Raw genomic sequence first — 10,843 nt, 5'->3', positions numbered from 1 at the left:
ATTTCGCGTGTATTTCTCTCGTGGTATCGACCTAACACGTGACCGCTGAGACTCGACGTATTGACCGGGAATGTTTGATTTCCGGTAATTTTTTATTCATGCAGGGCACTTGTTCGGCTGTCTTGTCGTAGCCTTGTAGCTGCAGAGCAGGAACACTAAAATATACCGCACGCTCCAACATGGCGATCAAGTGTTTGGCCGATACGTTTAGTTTCAATAGTGTTGAGCAATGCTCTCTCCAAACATTTTCCTTCCGCCACGATGTTTTCACTCGCCGGACCATGTACCGTTTCGGTTTGACGTTGCTAGAGTGCAGCAACGGCGTGCTTCGAGATGACCACGTGAATGCGCATCAGGACGCTAGCGACAGCCTTGGTTTTAACCGCTTGTCTCACGTCCAATTAATTCTAAAGGGAAAATTATGCTAATTCCAGGCACCGAATGAAGTGATGTTGTGCCAAAAGTCACTAGCTGGATAAACGTGTTTGTGTATAAGGCGAGCAGTTGTGTGTGTAACGATAGCAAGACGACGGCGATGATGGAATGATGGCAGATGTCTTGGCCTCGCTTAATATGTATAGCTGACCAGGCGTCTGTGCAGTCATGCGGTGCACTTCGTCTGCCAAAGGGTGAGCATTGTATACTTTCCGAACCTCCTTTATGGCCGATGTGGAGACATTGCGTATTATAATAACCAATGTCGGCGACGCGGAAGCAGCTGTCACCAAGTTTGTTGTGTGGGGTCAAACGTTCAGCATTCACAGATGGGTCCGGAGTTGTCAGACCACACGCATAATTGACGCTAATGGATAGGTGCCCAGGCACCACGGTGGACTCAACGCTTAGCTTGTCCCTGTAGCTCAAATCTGTTTGGGCTACTAGTGAGCCCGTGGTGAGTGCGGCATCTGCTTTTTCTATGTGGCGCTTGAAGGCAGCCGAAGGACGAGGGACCGGATTTCGGAAGTGGCCTATGGTGGTGTTGTCTGCGAGTTGCTGGTGACCCAAAGGTGGAAGGGTGTCTACGGAAGGTTGCGAGATGGAAACCGAACTGTCCATCTCTGCCGCTAAATTAGCAACAAGTTTCCAGAAAGGATAGCTTTAGAGGTGTGGCTTGATGGCGTTGATGGATCAACGCGCGCTTTTGGTGTTTAGTGGCGCTTCCTGAAGTTTCGGGATTGGTTGCCATCATTGAAGCGCGGTGACGACGCGTATCGCTCCCCTGGTTGATGCATTCGAGACGAACTCAACCTATAACCGTGAAGTGAAGGAATTGAGCCGAATAGATAAGACGAGATACTAGCACTGTTCGGACGAGTAAACGGGCACTCTTGTGGGAGGCACCCCCTAACTTGGAGCAGATGCGTCAAATCAGATTTCTTTCGCTGAATAGTCGTTCACAATAGGTATGAAAGATCGGAAGTCAGCCGGGACATATCATTATGCAGGTTATATCGTTGTAGAGACGTTGGGCTATATATGTAACTTTCATAATTCGTATTTACTGGTGTGACGCAAGGCAATATAAGAGTTCCTATATATATATATGGCGTACTTCTCTGTGTATACACCTATCCTCGTCAATCTTGGGTATTTGAAAGAAACAATTTTTTTGTTATTCCACTAATACGTGTGACATTAACGTGACATCAGCTTTCACGCGTAGTGCGAGGCCTATAAAGTCTTTGGCGACTGGATAAGTGCCGGTGAGACATCGCACTCTCGTTTTATCGCTTGCGAGGTTTCTTAGCCTCGCTGACAAGACGAGAAGCGCGGTAGTGAGAGTGACATTGCCAATAGAAACGAAATCGTAAAACGCTACATTATGCGTTTCCCCTCGGCGGCGTATACTGTTTTCTGTGAAACATAGAAGGAAATAAGATAAAAGTAGGTAAAATAAACGCTACAACCAAAACAACAATATACACCCAAATAACGGTTATAGTGCTCCTGTTTATTCGCCCCTGAAACAAAGAAGTTGTGAAACAAACCAGTCGTGTTGCCGATTTGACAGATTTACTGCACTTGCACCCTGAAACGATGGCTGCACCTGTGTCATATTTTTTTTTAAATTTCAACTGGGGGTCCACTTCTCGCATGTGGCACTGACAATAGGTGCAGGAGTCCAGGTTCCTGTGACCATCTGGCTCGACGTCGCGTTCACCAGATTGCACACTTACGTGCCGGATTCATGGGCATTCCTGACGCACAGCCGAAGGCAGTCGAAAACTTGGCGAAGTTCATGAGAGGGATGTTCACTCGAAGCCTACCGGGGATGTCGCCGAAGTTGAGTTTCCGTATCCAGGCGTCGCGGCTAGGATTGTCGCACAGTCCCACGGCGTAGAGAACGAAGAACAGCTGCTCCATGTCAAGCTGGCGCTCGTCCACCGAGATCTTGAGCCTTTCCGCGCCGTCTTGGGCCGCGAGAGCCTTCATGTACATGTCGTGCAATGGCCCCATGATGGCGTTGTCCGCGATGTTCTCCTCCAGCCTCATTCTGGCCTCGAAGTTGTCGCCAATGAGGTCGCGAATCTCGACGTAGTACTGGTCCTGGAAGCAGAGTTCCAGATGAGAGAACTTGCTCATCTCGTTCGTGTTCCACCAGGTAGCCACAGCGAGGTTGTGGTCAACGGAGGCGCCGCGCCGGTCAACGGCGCCGAACATGCCTCGAAATACTTCGGCCATGATGAGGGGAAAGACCACCGGATCGATGCTCTTGGTGATGTCGTTCAGGAAGGCAACGCTGGCGTGTGGAATGAATAGCACGTTGCGCCCGAAAAAGTACTCGTGCCCAGGTGAGAGGGCCGTGTGGTCGTACCGTGCGTCGAGGTCGTCCTTCGGTGGCTTGGTCTCCCAGTAAACGTTCATGGTTCCCGCCTGCAGTTCCCGAAAGCTCTCGAGCAAGTGGCTCGGGTTGAGGGGCTGGGCGTTGAAGTTGTAGTAGCTGGCAACCGTGTTGATGTCGTCCGCGCTGGCCAGGAACATGAAGCGCATGTTCTCAATCTTGTCGACGCCAATGCCGATTGCGGAGCGGTCCAGCCATGACGACGACGAGAGGAGACGGTCGGTCATACTGCTTTTGAGTTGTACCTCCAAGCTTGACATACTGTAGTCGTAGTGCTTCAGGAGGAGCGTCGAGTTGTTCTTGCTGAATGTCATGCGACCGAAGAAGCGCATGCCGTGCTTATAGAGCCGTTCTAGCAGGTGCATGCAGGCTTGACGCCGGTCGGAGACAAACTCCAGGTAGTCGTCGTGGCTCAAGCGCAACAGAGGGCTCGCAGCCTTGGCCAGCAGAGGGGATAGGTGCACCACGATGCGATAGCCCAGATAGTTTAGAAGAGTGACAGTGTCTGTCTCGTTGAGAACGGCGGGCAACTTGCTGATATAGTCCTGGCTCATGAGGGCCACAGGTTTGTCGTTGTCGAACGTTTCGATATCCTGGAAAAGTATCGTGAGGTACTCTTTCCAGTCCCACTTTCCTTTGCGATCAAGCTGTCCCACGCGTTTGATGCGGTCCTGGAACTCGACGAAGTGTGGTGCGGCCATAACACTGTGAAGCTTCTTCTCGAGAAGGGCTATGGCCTCGGCTTGGTCGGTCAAGTCTTGCGTCCTTTCTAAAAGCGACAGCGCGAGGACTACCTTCTGAGTGAAATTTTCTGGTGATTCGTCGAGGTATGCCAGGTTGTACCTCTTAAGCGTCAAGCTTGGTGCGTCGATGTGCACCGTGTATCCGCGATCATCTTCAAATGGCTTCCGCAGAAACACCCTGGCGAATGGGAAGACGCCCAGGTCCCGGTCCACGAACGCCGAGATGGTAACAACGCTCGCAGCGCGCGGTGCCTTCTTGTAGGGCCAGCTGCCCAGGTTGTACTCCTCCAGGAGACTTCGAAGCGACGTCAGGTTCACGTCGTTTTTCTCCTGGGACTCGCACTTGGGCAGCAACGAGATTGCCTGATGCAGAAACACACCCGGATACTTGTGGTATCGCTCTTCGTTCTCCTTCAGATAGTCCCGGAAGAATCTCTCGATGTCCATCATCATCATGCCGGCCGCCCTTTCCCTGTACGCCCTTGACTGGACGTCCAGGTCCCGCGCCATCCAGTGCCTGGAGCAGACGTGCGCGTAGAAATCCGTGCAAGGGCTGACGCTCGAGTTGAGCCGGCCGCGCAGGTAGTTCTCGGCCCATGCGCAGAGGTCAGTCTTGCAGCTGGACTGCGTGAGGGCTTTCCGCTCGTGTTTGGCCAGGTGGTACCGGCCGTCCGGTCCTGCCAGGATGCCCTTGTCGTCGCCGCCGCCGACGCCGCCGTCCGCCGACCCGTTGCCGCCGCGTCGCAGGAGCTCCATGGAGTGGTTGAACATGACCATGATGGCCCCGCCCACGTGCAGTTTGTACGAGGTGACGGCCACGCCCACGACTATCATGAGCAGGCCCACGCTGCATACGGCAAAGTATGGGAGCCGACTGGGCGAGCGAGTCACCAGGATCTGCGATCGCGACCGTGTCTGGACAGTCGTGCATTTGGGCTCCTCGACCGACCTCAGGGAGTACGGGACGCCGTGCTCCCCGCGGTCGCCCTCCGCGCATTCTGCGCCGCGTTCGAAGTCGCCGCTCAGGGACATCGCGGAGCCCTTGTGGCTTACCGCTGTCGAGGATTCTTCTTCTGTGGCTCGAGACGACGCGCGCGGGCACGCGCCTTTCCTTGGCTGCCTTTTTTTTTCGTCTTCAGTGCCACATAAAAAAGTACTGGCACGATATTTCCGGCTCAATTCATTTCTCGCATTAAATGGAAATCCTAGGGGAAAAAATGCTGGTAAGCCCCCCAGAAAGCGATAAATAATTTAATATCATGGCTTTTACACAGCAAATTTCGGTTACGTTTTCCAGGAGGTGAATGTTTCATGATGTAATGATGCAGAAGGTGGCCGCGGGGGTGGGGGGGGGGGGAGGGAGGCAGAACACCGGGACCTTCTGGCACTCGCTCCAGCTCACTTGGTCGTTCATTATGCTACTACATCAGGCCTTACTGTACCCACACATTCTCCATAGTGGGTGGGGGTCATTGACACACAGGCTATACATATACAGGAAGCTTCGTTTTTCCACTGACCTAAGCACAGTACTATATATTCAAATTTACTGCAGTATAAAAATAAGGAGGCGTTCATAAGCTCTGCGCTTGAGCAGGTCTTTCATTCTTGAAAGCTTCAAAAACCTCATCTTAGAATAATTAAGGGAAATACATTCTCGTCAAAAACAGCTGATAAAGATATGTATTGCAGTAAAGCGGCAAGTTGCACTAGTTGGCGGATGTTCATCTCGTAAAAAGCGGGGTATTGCGCTGAAAACACAAACAGATGCTCCACTTCTACCTGTTCCACTTCTACCACGTCCTTTCCACTTCTACTTCTGTTGTCCGTGTGTTTTTAGTGCATGCAACCCCCCCCCCCCCCTCTTTTTGCAAGGTATAGACATGGACCGCAAGTTCTTCATATCTGGAAGTAAACTATATATTGCTGCGGCGCAAATGGAATCATGCAGACTATAGGTATCAAAAGCTGCCTCATCTGTATATGATTAGTATAACTGTTTTTGTTCCAGGTTTTTTCCACATGATGTATCCTACAACTGTGCGGGGTCAAGGTGGCTGTGGTAGCTTTGCGGTTACTCGGAGAAACATACATCCGAGGTTACGCCGCAAGCGTTCCTATGGATATCATGTCATGCGGCGGGTTCGACGACTGTCGCGAAAACGCAGAAGCCATCTCTACTCTTGGACCTTCATAAAGTGTACAGTGGCGCGGGAGACGTTGGGAACAATTAAGACTTGTATCCTTGTGGCGGTTGCGCTGTTCACGCCAGCTTCAGGTCCACAATTATGCAACTGTCATTGTTTCTAAGGCAAAGCTTTCTTGACCTTATCGCTCCACTTTGTTGTCTTTGTTTAACTGCTATCGACTTGCATGCGAGCTTGCTTCATTCGGTGCACATATTCTGCACCATTTCTGCGCCCTTAGCTCTCTTGAATACCTAACCGGATCCGGTCGATTGCGGCGTTTGACCAAAGGTTGTGCGCTGCATGCGGTCTTAGTTGACTCACGTGATTTTACATGATTGCAAAGTTACGCCGGCTCAAACAAACGTGCACTCGAGACAGAATAATAAAATGAAACGTGAATAAAAGTTGTAACACATATATTGACATGACATTTCCGATTTTTCATATTTTTTCTTTGTTTCTTTCTTTGCGTTAGACGTAGGTAATGAACCTCAACACCCTAGGAAAAAATGGTTCTAGTCTCATAGTACCTTAAATGACTTGCTATAATAGCTCTTTTATGAAGCAGTTTCGGTTTCGTTTCATAGTAGGCGTAAATTCTAACCTTATGCCCCTTGACAACCCAGGCGAATAAAAAATTATGTGTAGTGACATCGCGGATGGATCCAGGGTATACCAGCCTCCGGCCGGTGGCTTATCAAAGCCCACCCCTTGGATCCGAGCCTTCTCCGATACTCTCTGGATCAGCCAGTGTGTGTCAAGACACAAAATCTGGTCGCGTGGGTGTAGGACATCATGACGCTTTGGTACTCGAGTTTATCGAGTCAATTTCTCAACACCAGATTACGTTGCTTTAACCTGTTTTATTGTAGCCGTGACACCGCCCATGTTGTGGCTTTCAATGATCAGGCGGCCTTTCGGCAACAGGCTGAGTACGACAGTTGGCTTATGCTTCTCGGGCTCCTCTCCTAAAGGAAATGTTACCTCCGAGGAATTTCGCAGACACGCCATCCCGCCAGACCCATAGCGCGCTCGATGATTGCACGAGCCTAACGTTTGATTCGATCCGATCGCCAACTCGGCATGCACCGTATTATTGTATCTCTCAAGTGGCGCCTATTCTGACAGCGTGTGTGTGTGCACGTGCAAACCCACACCTCAGGCACGCAGTTCGTTTCTATCCTTTACTCATATATTTTTTCACTTTTGGCTTGAATCGGGCTCATGCGATATACGTATCTGCACGGAGGAAGGTCGCCGTATCAGTGCTGTAACGGTACTACTTGCTTTTCTCCGCCCGCAGAAGCATGTCAAGTGTCACTGAAAGCAGTATCGCTTGTCCCACTATTCTATTTCAAGCTCCGGCTATCTTTTCCCTGCAGTTTTCGAGCGTGTCAAGGACGCTGCAGGTCGCGACTTTCATGTCTAATGAGCTCCCTCTCCCTTCGTATAGCATTCGATTCGCTACCTCTGTCCGCTTTCTCTCTATTCCTCCCAGCTTTCTCTCCGCTTCGTTTTACTTCTCTCTCTCATTTTTTTTTTTTTTGTAATGCGCTCTTGCGCTTCCACTGTGTTGGTAGAAAACATGCATCTGTCTTGCCGAACGGTCCATGGGTAGTGACACCCACCGACGCCGAACATCTAGTGCGGCTCAGTCTGGCCCTCGCAACGGCGCGATCCACGCAGTAGGGTTGGTAATATCGATGAACGATTATTCGATCAATCGATAGCTGCAGAATGCTGCAGTATGCTGCAGAATGATTAATCTTCATCGATGTCTACCTTTCATTTATTCCACTTAATCGATTACACATGTTCGGGTAATCGTTTTCTAGAGTTTGACAGGAGTGGCGCGAAAAAAGGATGTTCCACATCCGCCGTCAAGGCAGCGGGCGCTGGCGCTGGCTAACACTCCCAGGTTTAGTTCTAGTAGATAAACATAAATAGCCGAGAAAGCGAATGGGGCAACGGCGCCGCGGTAGCTCAATTGGTAAGAGCGTCGCACGCGTAATGCGAAGACGTGGTTTCGTGCCCCCCTCCCCCCCCCCCCGGCGGCCAGTGGTTTTTCATCCACCATCATTTCCATTAATTTATCATTTATTTATTTCAACTAATACGTAAATAATTTCCGCTATGCAGTACTTCGTACGTCATTGTTTGTTGTTCCTTATGATACGACTAATAGAAATCGGGCCCTCGGTTTCCTTTCTTTTCGCAATCCAGGGCGTACTATAGCAACCCATTCGTTGATCGTCGTGTCACTTCCAGTCCACTAAAAAGGTGGCCCAGAATTCGCTCCGGTTTGGAGCATGTATCTACAATAGCGATATAGAGTTCATGTCGATTTCAGCAAATATGTAGCTCCCGAGCATCTATTATCGCATGCTGGTTGTGTGACCATTCTAAGAAGGTGTCGGTTTCACCCAAACATCCCAGCCAATTGACATTCCTCCGCACTGTAAAAGAGAGCATGTGACTTAAAATCCTAAACCAGTAATTTTCTTTCCCCTTTGCGTATTCCACTTTCTTGCAGGTTTTAGTTGGACTTCGCCTTTCACTCTTGCCATTTTTCTTATTTCTTGCTCAACTGTACTGTACAGCGAGTCACTAGGGCCATGTATCTTGTTTAATTCTGCTCTAATGCCATTTTATAAAATACATTGTTTATCTTTTCAAAGGCCACTAGTGCCAAATCCATTTGGCGTCTAACAGATTAGAGATTATTCTTTACCAAACATTATACACTTGTATTTCTAACTTGGTTCCACATCTCAAACATTAAAGTCCTACAAAAGCAGATAACTGCGTTTCAAGCTGTTTAAAGTGCCCCGCAGAATTTTCGATTAATCAATTATTCCATGAAAAACACTACACCGAAAGCGATTAATCGAATAAAGGCTATGGTGAATCGTTACTCGAATAAACGAAAATTAATCGACCATCTCTACCACGTCGACCGAGTGCCGCATGCCGCCCATTTCCAGACTATCCACATTCCGAGAGTGGACGCGACCTGTTGGAGACCACCATCAGTGGAAGGGGCTATTTGATACGCTCCTCGCTTGCCTTGGGGACACGGCCCTCATGACCCAAGGTGTCAGGGCCAATATACTGCCATTTCAATCCTTAATGACACTATTAAAAAAAGAAGGAGAATTGCGAACATAAATGCGTTTTAACAGCAATAACGGAGGGGGGGGGCACGTGAATACCTCACTGCCCCCCTCCCCTTCTCTCAGTATACGGCACAACCCAAAAACTTTCTTATGCAGTCATAGTGCTTGTGAAAGTACCATATTTGCCCCTTTAGATGGTAATGTGTGGTGCAGGAAACGCAAGGAAAGGCAGGGAAGCCAACCAGCTAAAGGTTGAAAATATAACACACACACACACACACACACACACACACACACACACACACACACACACACACACACACACACACACACACACACACACACACACACACACACACACACACACACACACACACACACACACACACACACACACACACACACACACACACACACACACACACACACACACGCACGCACGCACACACGCACGCACGCACACACGCACGCACGCACACATGCACGCACACACACACACACACACACACACACACACACACACACGCACACACACACAGAGTTTCCAGGTACTTTGTTTGGTGAGTTTTGGGTTGAGGTCCAGACCGTCCTCTAAATCTCACACACCTGCCCGCCGTGGTGGCGTAGTGGCTTTGGCGTTGCGCTGATAAGTTCGCGAGGGCGCGGGATAGAATCCCTGTCGCATTTCCATGGGGGCGAAATGCAAAAGCCCCCATGTACCATGCATTAGGTGCACGTTAAAGAACCCAAGGTGGTCAACATTCATCCGGAGATCCCCCAGTACAGCGTGCCTCATAATCGTATCGTGGTTGTGGCATGTAAAACCCTAGAATTTATTTGATTATCCACCTCACACACACCCACGCACGCACGCTCAACTAAATGTGCACGACGTCTGCTGCCTCGTTGCAAGTAACAAACTGGAGAAAGGTTACACACAGTCTCAGACATCCACTGGTTGAACTGGTTCTAGCAAATATGCAGAACTAGTTACCATCCGATACTTCAGTGTGGGCCGTCTACATTTCCTTGTTTGTTACTATAGCGTACACACGCTGTATACGTTAGTCGACGCGACTGTATCAACTGTATCACTCTTCGCGTTTCAAGAAGCATTGCTTTAGATCGCGAGTATCTAGATACGCGGCGCAGGCATGTTGCGGTGTCCTGTATGCAAATTTAAAATTAATCCACGAGTCCGCACGCAAAACAAGTTCAGCGGGAGCATTCAAACGCGCTGTCAGCTTGCGGAGCACAACGTTACAACATTGCTAGTCTCTCAGTCAGGGCACACCTCACGAGAAAAAATGAATGACAGAAATAAAGGGGGGGGGGAGGGAATGCGCTCGACGACCGAGATAAAGAAAGTGTGATCTAATTACACATTTATTTATTTAAAGATGTGGAAGGGATACTTCTTGTGCGCTCAGTTCGGTGTTAGATGTGCAGAATGAATAATTCGTGGCAGCACGATGTAGCGGGATCGAATCCCGGCTACGGCGGCCGAATTTTGATGGGAGCGAAAAGCGGAAGAACACCCGTGTACTTAGATTTAGGCGCACGTTAAAGAACCCCAGATAATTTGTTTTTCCGCAGTGTCCCACTACGGCGTGCCTCATAATGAGATCGTGGTTTCGGCACGTAAAACCCCATAATTTTTTAAAATATAATTCTCGGCCAGTAAAGTTTGCGAACCTGTAATGCCGATAAAGGGCGCGCTGCATATGTACTCTAGCGTCCAGTTCATGTGCAAGGAAAACAGGTAAACAAGGACACAGAGACTATACCGGCACGACTGGGGTCCCGCGAATGATGCGCTGAAATATTGTCGCTTCAGGCTACAGTCCGTGCCTCAAGGTTATTCGCGATCACAGTAATATGATAGCGAAACAACGAGCGCATGCCCTAACGTGACTGTACCTTTTCTCTTAGGATGATGTATATATATATATA

General features: G+C 49.4%; 1 long non-coding RNA gene across 1 annotated transcript in view; it reads left to right on the top strand.

Moving 5' to 3' along the window:
- The first annotated feature begins 512 nt into the window (after positions 1-512).
- Positions 513-10,843, top strand: part of LOC142570989 (uncharacterized) — a 51,501-nt gene continuing 41,170 nt past the window's right edge. The window contains exon 1 of the long non-coding RNA XR_012825730.1: positions 513-629. This is a non-coding gene — a long non-coding RNA (uncharacterized LOC142570989). The remainder of the gene's footprint in view (positions 630-10,843) is intronic.

Source organism: Dermacentor variabilis, chromosome 2 (assembly GCF_050947875.1).
Source record: "Dermacentor variabilis isolate Ectoservices chromosome 2, ASM5094787v1, whole genome shotgun sequence".
Taxonomy (NCBI): Eukaryota; Metazoa; Arthropoda; class Arachnida; order Ixodida; family Ixodidae; genus Dermacentor; species Dermacentor variabilis.
Note: the sequence above shows the minus strand (reverse complement) of the source record. Positions and strands in the feature narration are given on the sequence as shown.